The following is a 9,637-nucleotide window of genomic DNA, read 5'->3' on the forward strand; positions in this document are numbered from 1 at the left end:
CCAGCTTCCCGGTCGCGCGGAAGGTGGAGTCGCCGCAGTGACCGGGTCTGCCCTGCCTGGAGGCCTCGCAGGGGGATGTAACGCTCACCTGATTCCCACGGAGGCGCAGGTCTGGCTTCGAGTGCTGATGCTTCTTCAATGGTGAAGCGCAGGACTCTGTAGATGGACAGGAAGGGCCCTCTACTCTGGCTTCTCCGGCTCGCAGGAATATTCCCCTGTGTGTGAAAAGGGAGTATTACCTACTGACTGAGTTATGCTCAAGCCTCCCACTCTCTTCCAACCCTCCACGATACCCTTCCACGATTCCCCGTGAAGTCTCACCTTAGGGTCAGGAAGGATGAGCTCTCCATCCTGCTTCTGATGCAGGGGCGCGTTGAAACCCAGTTACTTCACTGGATTGAGGATTTTTGGGAGTTCAGGTAAGCTTGACTATTCAGGTAAGGCTCTGTAAAAGTTCTGTTGCAAGTTCAAAAGTCCAAGCTTAATAATAATGTTCATTGTCTTTTTGCAGCAAGCGCTAATGCTTATGTCTTTTTTCCCCTTAGGGGCCGGGGTTCGGAATGCCGGAGATATGGCGCCGACCCGAAGTGAAACGTGCAGTTCCAGTTCCAGTAAATGGCAGGTTAGTTCTGGATGAGCGCTCGGGAACTGTCTTTGCATACGCACATTCAATGTCCTTGTCTTTTTTCCCCATAGGGGCCGGGGTCCGGAAAATGCCTGGAAGCGGCAAGACCCGAAATGAAATGGGAATGACCCAACAGGTAAGTCTTATTCCCTTCCTTCTCTCACCTCTTATTCCTGTCTTTTTCCCTAGGCTCTGGGAAGTGGCTGTGTATCCGGATGATCGCTGCTGAAGATGGAGGAACCCAGGAAAGGTGAGTGAAATGCAGCGCTGCAGCGATCGTAACGAAATGCTTTTAAAAAAGGATGTCTTCCCTTTCAGGATCGTCGGTGATGTCTCCGTGGTGCAGATTTAGCTGGTAGGTCTCTTGTCTCCCTTTGCAGGTGACCCAGGATGCTGACAGGCGTGGCTGAAGTCCAGATGCAGGAGCTGACACGGTGAGCGTCCAGCTGCGAGGAGCAGAACAACGCGAAGCGTGAGTTGCTGATCGGGTGTGGTTTAAATGACTTTGGAAGAAGTTCCAAGTGTGTATCCTTCCTCCGATTTGGTATGTATCCTTCCCCGACCACACCCGGGTGGAAAGTAGTCCCATAGGTAAAGTAGTTCCATTCAGGCCTCAAGAGGGCCTGGATGTGGCAGCATGGTCTGCATCAGGTAAGTGCACATTAAAACACTTGAACACATGTCTAGCTTTATGAGCCTGGCGCCTAAGGCGCCAGGACAGAGGTCCAACATGAGCCTGGTGCCTAAGGCGCCAGGACTGCGTCCAAAGGGCCCCAGCTTGGGCCCGCTGGCACTTCCCTGGGGGAAATGATGCCTGCCTCTGGGGTTGCTGGGTCGGACTTGGCTCCTTGGAGGTAGGCATCATGACAGTGCCCCCCCTCAAGGCCCCTCCCAAGGTTCTTCCCTCCGGGGGTTTGGGCTTGTTCGGAAATCTCCGGTGAAACCTTTGTACTAATCGAGATGCGTGGACATGGTTACTAGGCTCCCACGATCTCTCCTGAGGTCCATATCCCTTCCAGTCAACAAGATAGAAGAGTTTCGACTTTACCACCTTGGAGTCTAAAATGTCTTTAACTTCGAATTCTAATTCCCCTTCAATTTGAACTGGATCTGGAGGCTTGGACAATCGGGTTCCTGGTTGTACTGGCTTCAAAAGTGATGCATGAAAAACTGGATGAATGCGCATGTTGGACGGTAGATCCAGTTTAAAGGCCACTGGGTTGATTATAGCTTTGATGGGATAAGTTCCTATGAATCTGGGATTGAAGGTTCGCGGGCCCTTGAGGGGTAAATGTTTAGTTGCTAGCCATACCTGGTCTCCTACTTGGTAAGGAGGAGTTTTACTTCGGTGCAAATCAGCGTTTTCTTTATACTTTTTCTTGGCTTGCTGTAAATGAGTTGCAGCTTCTTTGAAGGCTCGGGTTATTGTGGAATGCAGATGATTTACTGCGGGCATTTCCAGGGTCAGAGGTGGATCTAGGTCAGAGGTCTGAGGATGGCGACCATACAAAGTATAAAAGGGGGTTTGTCCGGTTCCAGAATGCACTGAATTGTTGTATGCATATTCTGCGATCCAAAGGATGTCTTTCCAATTTAACTCGGATTGGTGTAACATGCACCGAAGATATTGCTCGAGAGTCTGATTGGTTCTCTCGGTTTGTCCGTCGGTCTGGGGGTGGTGGCTGGTGGATAACCGCACATCTATTTGTGCTAGTTGGCAACACTTCTTCCAAAAATGTGAGATAAATTGACTTCCACGATCCGAGACTAATATGGAAGGGAAACCATGTATGCGAACTATATTCTCCAGGAATTCCTTGGCCAAGGTGGAAGCTGAAGGCAAACCCTTTAAAGGGATAAAGTGGGCCATTTTGGAGAATAGGTCCACAATTACAAGGATTGTGTTGTAACCAGCACAAGGAGGCAGATCTGTTATAAAGTCCATTGACAGGGTGTGCCATGGTGCCGGTGGAATATCCAAGGGTTGAAGTAGGCCGGCTGGCCTTTTCTTTTGAGCCTTGTTTTGGGCGCAAATTCCACAAGACAGTACAAAAGACTTTATGTCTTTTCTCCAAGAAGGCCACCAGAAGTGGCGTTTGATTTTTTCCTCCGTTTTAGCGATACCAGGGTGTCCTTCCATTAAAGATTCATGGTGATGGGCAATAACAAGTTCTTGTAATTCTTTACTTGGCAGAAACAACCGCTCCTGGAAGTAGGGTAAGTCATCCTTAACGGTGAAATGAGGACCCTTTTGACTCCATTCCAGTAAGGTTGAAGAGTCTAGAAGTTGTTTTACTTGCGTTTGGATATCCTCAATAGTTTGCAATGAAGTTAAGCCTAAGATTCTTTGCTCAGGTATGATGGACACAGGTTCTAAGCTCGAATTAGGTTCTTCCATGCCAATCCGGGATAAGGCGTCCGCTTTTCCATTCTTGCAGCCAGGGCGATAGGTAATTACAAAATCAAATTCCGCAAAGAATAGAGCCCATCGGAGTTGTCCTGAAGATTGAGCTTTGGCCGTCTTTAAATACTGTAAGTTTCTGTGGTCCGTAATTACGGTGATGATGTGTCTTGCCCCGAGAAGGTAGTGACGCCAAGCCTTGAAAGCAGATTTGATGGCCAGTAACTCTTTATCGGTAATTGCGTAGTTGATTTCAGGAGGAGAACATTTTGTGGACCAAAAGGCCACTGGGTGTAGTTGGTTAGTTTTTGGGTCTCTTTGCGACAGGACAGCTCCCATGGCCGAACTGGATGCATCTGTTTCCACTATGTACGGAAGATCTGGGTGCGGGTGCTTCAAAACAGGTGCAGAGGTGAATTTGGTTTTCAGGTCCTGGAAGGCTTGTTCGGCCTCAAGAGTCCATTTGAAGCGTTTGTTTTTCTTTAGGAGAGCGGTGATGGGTTGGACTGTTTGGGAAAATTCCGGGATGAATCTTCGATAGAAATTGGCAAAGCCGAGCATGCTCTGAACTCCCTTCACCGAGCTTGGAGATGGCCATTTGAGAATGGCGTCCACCTTTCGCGAGTCCATTCAGACTCCTTGAGGTGTCAGGATGAATCCGAGAAACTCAACTTCTGTGGTATGAAAAACGCATTTTTTCGAGTTTTGCAAATAGTCTGTGCTGGCGCAGTTTCTCAAGAACTGCCCTAACATGTTTTCTGTGATCAGATTCTGAAGAAGAGTACACCAGGATGTCGTCAATGTAAACAATGACACAGACATCGATAAGTTCCCGAAGAACATCATTCATAAAGTACTGAAAGGCGGCAGGTGCATTGCACAAACCGAAGGGCATCACCTGATATTCGAAGAGCCCAAATTTGGTGCGGAATGCAGTCTTCCATTCGTCGCCTTCTTTTATGCGCACCAGGTGATAAGCTCCTCGGGGATCTAACTTGGTGTACACACAAGCGTCTTTCATCTGGTCGATAAGCTCAGGGATCAAGGGCAGAGGATAACGATTCTTAATCGTTATTTGATTTAGGGCGCGATAGTCTATACACGTTCTAAGGTCGCCTTCTTTTTTCAGCACGAAGAACAGAGCTGAAGAGACAGGAGACTTGGGTGGGCGAATAAAACCACTACTGACTGACGCAAATGCAGGTTCTCAGGTTCCGTAAGAGCATAAATCCTACTACAAGGTAGTTGAGCATTGGGTACCAGATCGATTTGGCAATCATAAGACCGATGGGGAGGTAACGTGTTAGCCTGTTCTTTCTGAAAAACGTCTTGGAATTCTTGGTATTCTGACGGTAGCTGTACAGGGGTGGAAGTTGCTGAGGCTAGACCCATAGCTGGATTTCTTGGATAACAAGTTGGTTCACAATCAGGAAAACTTATCTTCTTTGCTCGCCAGTCAATTCTGGGATTATGTGTTTCTAACCAAGGAATTCCAAGAATTACTTGAAATTGTGGGGCCTTGATCACATCAAACACGATTGCTTCCCGATGTCCATCCTGACCCACCAGTGTCACTTCAACAGTGGAATGCGTTACAGGCCCTGAGGCTATTTCGGTTCCATCTGCTGTAGTAATGACATCTTCGGTTACTTTCAGGCGGAGAGGAAGCTTAATCCTGGAAGCCAATTCACGGTCTATGTAATTTCCAATAGCTCCACTGTCGATGTATGCTTTTATAGCATGTAACTGCTGAGGCTGTTTTGGGTCCACGAGCACCATTGGCATGACAAAATGCGAGGTCAAAGAGTTCGTTTTCAAGCTCGGCAAGCGGACCCCTACGCTTGCCGGGCTAGGTCGTTTCCCGAATCAGGTGTCACTAATTCGTTATCAGTAGCTCCAACCACCTTCTTAAGTGGTTTAACTGGACAATTTCGAAGAAAGTGACCGGAAGTCCCGCAATACAGACAAAGTTGCATTTGCCGCCTTCTCTCTCGTTCTTTCTGCGTTAATGGTCCTTTAACACCACCGATTTGCATAGGTTCAGATATGTCGGTACTGTTGGAGTTAGCGTGGGTTTTGATCGGTGCTCGGTTTTCATACTTGAACCGATCTGCTTTTCTATTTTGAAGTCTGTGATCAAGTTGAACCACCAAGTCAATGTAGTCTGCGCAGACCTGGGGTGGGTTTACTATCTGAGCTGGGACATCCTTAAGCTCTCCGCGCAGGCCTCGATTAAACAATGTGATCCTTTTGCTTTCTGGCCATCCAGTTTCCACACACAAGTCTGTTAAAGGTGGCTATGTAGGACAGAAGATCCTGATTACCTTGTCGTAAGGATAGCAGTTCGTTATCAAGGGCCTGTCCTTGAGAGTGTCGAGCGAACAATCTTTCCATGCTGGCCTGGAAGCCCTGAAAATTCTGGAGAATGGGATCATCCTGATTTACCAATGGAATAGACCAATCGGCAGCACTGCCACTGAGGTAAGATAGTATAAAGGCTACCTTGGTCTGGTCGTTAGGGAAGGCTCCGGGTCAGCATAGAAAGTGTAAATGACATTGGTTCATAAAGACGGCATATTTCTTGGGATCCCCCGCAAAACGTTCAGGCGGGGCCAAAGGCATGTGTCCAGGTAGATTAATTTGTACCGGGTTACTCAAACCCATTGATGTGGAAATGTCTCCGGAATTAGGTAAAGGAGTGTGCCCTCCCTGGGCCTGTAATAACCTTTTGGCTAGGTCATCTGTTCTTTCCTTGGATAAGATCAGTTCTCTTTTGAGAGCGTTAGTCTCCTGGCAGGCTGAGTGCACCTCTGCCGTAATTCCCCCAAAAGCTGGGCCAGCTGATCAGTCTCGGAAGTCTCCATTGCGCCCGGGTGGGAAATTGTGGGTAGGCTTCGCGTTCTGTAACGCTCACCTGATTCCCACGGAGGCGCAGGTCTGGCTTCGAGTGCTGATGCTTCTTCAATGGTGAAGCGCAGGACTCTGAAGATGGACAGGAAGGGCCCTCTACTCTGGCTTCTCCGGCTCGCAGGAATATTCCCCTGTGCGTGAAAAGGGAGTATTACCTACTGACTGAGTTATGCTCAAGCCTCCCACTCTCTTCCAACCCTCCACGATACCCTTCCACGATTCCCCGTGAAATCTCACCTTAGGGTCAGGAAGGATGAGCTCTCCATCCTGCTTCTGATGCAGGGGCGCGTTGAAACCCAGTTACTTCACTGGATTGAGGATTGTTGGGAGTTCAGGTAAGCTTGACTATTCAGGTAAGGCTATGTAAAAGTTCTGTTGGAAGTTCAAATGTCCAAGCTTAATAATAATGTTCATTGTCTTTTTGCAGCAAGCGCTAATGCTTATGTCTTTTTTCCCCTTAGGGGCCGGGGTTCGGAATGCCGGCGATATGGCGCCGACCCGAAGTGAAACGTGCTGTTCCAGTTCCAGTAAATGGCAGGTTAGTTCTGGATGAGCGCTCAGGAACTGCCTTTGCATACGCTCATTCAATGTCCTTGTCTTTTTTCCCCATAGGGGCCGGGGTCCGGAAAATGCCTGGAAGTGGCAAGACCCGAAATGAAATGGGAATGACCCAACAGGTAAGTCTTATTCCCTTCCTTCTCTCACCTCTTATTCTTGTCTTTTTCTCTAGGCTCTGGGAAGTGGCTGTGTATCCGGATGATCGCTGCTGAAGATGGAGGAACCCAGGAAAGGTGAGTGAAATGCAGCGCTGCAGCGATCGTAACGAAATGCTTTTAAAAAATGATGTCTTCCCTTTCAGGATCGTCGGTGATGTCTCCGTGGTGCAGATTAGCTGGTAGGTCTCTTGTCTCCCTTTGCAGGTGACCCAGGATGCTGACAGGCGTGGCTGAAGTCCAGATGCAGGAGCTGACACGGTGAGCGTCCAGCTGCGAGGAGCAGAACAACGCGAAGCGTGAGTTGCTGATCGGGTGTGGTTTAAATAGCTTTGGTAGAAGTTCCAAGTGTGTATCCTTCCTCCGATCACGTATGTATCCTTCCCCGACCACACCCGGGTGGAAAGTAGTCCCATAGGTAAAGTAGTTCCATTCAGGCCTCAAGAGGGCCTGGATGTGGCAGCATGGTCTGCATCAGGTAAGTGCCCATTAAAACACTTGAACACATGTCTAGCTTTATGAGCCTGGCGCCTAAGGCGCCAGGACAGAGGTCCAACATGAGCCTGGTGCCTAAGGCGCCAGGACTGCGTCCAAAGGGCCCCAGCTTGGGCCCGCTGGCACTTCCCTGGGGGAAATGATGCCTGCCTCTGGGGTTGCTGGGTCGGACCTGGCTCCTTGGAGGTAGGCATCATGACAGGGGAGCCCTGGTCTGTCGGTTGGGTCCGCAGGGAGCCCGCGGCGTGCAGGGGAAGTGGGGCCGCTCTGTTCAGCGGGCTCGTCGCTCCGCGCGTCCACACTGGTGTTCTCCTACCTGGATCAGCACCGTAATTCCGCTCCTCAGTCCGCCGCACTGCCGGTCTTCCACCGGGCCGCCGCGGGGACGGAGACCGCTCGGTCTCTCCAGTGCCGTCTCGCACACGTCAACCCGCCTTCTTGAGCGGCCCGATGCGCTGCCCAGTCGACCACCCGAGCGTTGGGCGTCCTCTGCGCGCGATCGCGCGGATACCCAGGGGGCCTCGCTCCTGTCGTCAGGCGGCCTGTAGGCCTCGAATCCCAGAATGTGTAGCGTGGGCCCTGGTCACTCGACAGAGTCGGGAGTTGGCTCAAAATGATCTGCGGGACGCCGCGAATGCTTTTAGTGGCATACTGGAGCGGATAGACAACCACAGGAGCTGCAATGGAACAGGATTCATTAGAGCCCTACGGAGCTCTCTTAGGAAGCGGCCATCTTGGGTGGCTCTCTAGCGCCCTTATTAATGTTTTTGTAAATGCTTTGAAAACCAAGGTTTACTTCTTTTGGTGCCTGTGGATGCTTCCTCCTTAATTTTACTTCTCAAAAACAAGGGTACCAGTCTGACTTTCTGGATGCTGGACCTTGCTCCTTTCTTCAATATTATCCTGTGATTGAAATTCCTGAAGCACCATACTTTATCATCAAAGACTTCCCTAAACTATTCACACAGATCATTCTCCACTAGCATTACACGGTCCAAAGCATTTGGATTTAAAATAATCCCCCAATCGCCGAAATGTGTCTGCCTTGACCACAGTGTATCTGGACCCTGAGTCCACTATCATCCTCAGATCATGCCCATCAATTTTTACTTCCCACCATGGAGCATCTTTATCTTCCTCTTCCACAGCCGCAATTAGTAAATCATTCATATCCTCCTGAAATAAATGTAACTCATCATCTAGATACCTCACTTCACCCCTAGGTCTCCTTCTGCACATTTTTGGCAGACAGGCAGCTCTACTGCATCTATTGTACATTAGGTTTCTCGCAGAACAACGCTCACTGGTTGATATATGATCACTATCCCCACATGCATAGCATACTGTTGTTCTCTTGAACCATTGGGACTTGTCTACCACCCATTGGGACTTGTCTACCGGTTTCATGCTAGCCCTCCATTGCACACTAGAGGTCTTTTGAGGATTCTCTGACTCTACTGTCTGCTTTGGGGCTCTTGGGTTCTTATTGTTAAAAATGATAAGCTAACTCTTGGATGTATTTGCCAGGGACACAGAATAAGTAGATGGCTCTTCCGCCTGCTTTGACGTAGTTACTGCTTGCTCCAGTGCAAGTTACTTTATCATGAGTAGCCTTTCTTACAACCTCTTATCAATAGTACATATCACTATCTGGTTCGTGAATTAAACTGTCTGCCAGAACTCCAAATTCACAGTTCTTTGCCAACCAAATGTTCAATGTTGCTACATATATCCACTCCACACCGTGCACAAGAGGACACTTCATTAAGATTGATGAAGGTTTAGCCACACTAGGATGTCAACGACACTTCCCGATCCCCTGCCCTACCCCATTCCTTCCCTAACTCCCTCCTTTCCCCACACAAATTGTACCCTCCTACACTATGTCTGCCACCAGTAAGAACACAGCAACCTTAGACATCCTGAGCCTCAATTCCAACCTTCCCACTTACAAACACTCCGAACCCAATAGTACCAACGGTAGGACAACACCCATCCTGGGTATTGAAAGACTTAATAGACTCATGACTAGAACCAAAACGTCCCTTCGTGCCACTTCACTCACCACTACACCTAACACATTCACCAAACTAGACACCACCCCAATAATCACCAACATAAAAGCCCCCACAACATACCTCTCAAACACCAAACCAAGACCAACACCATTGACCTCTCCCCTAACCTAGGTAACACACCACCTCCTGCCCCCACCTCTACCCTCAAAGGCGCACTCATTAACGCTCGCTCAATAGGAACCCATGCAATAGAAATCCATGACCTTATCAAGGACCAACATCTTGATATGCTGGTAGTCACCGAAACCTGGCTACACCCAGCTGCAGGCCCACTAATAGCTCTTGCTATTCCCCCGGCCTTTAGTATCTTCAGGACAGATAGGACAAACACTCAAGGAGGCGGAATCGCCATAATAGCCAGAACCACCTTGGAAATAGGGACTGCCCCTTAGAACAAATACAGGGTTACGAACTC

This window comes from Ambystoma mexicanum, chromosome 6q (genome assembly GCF_040938575.1).
Source record: "Ambystoma mexicanum isolate Mex_15411 chromosome 6q, UKY_AmexF1_1, whole genome shotgun sequence".
Classification (NCBI taxonomy): Eukaryota; Metazoa; Chordata; class Amphibia; order Caudata; family Ambystomatidae; genus Ambystoma; species Ambystoma mexicanum.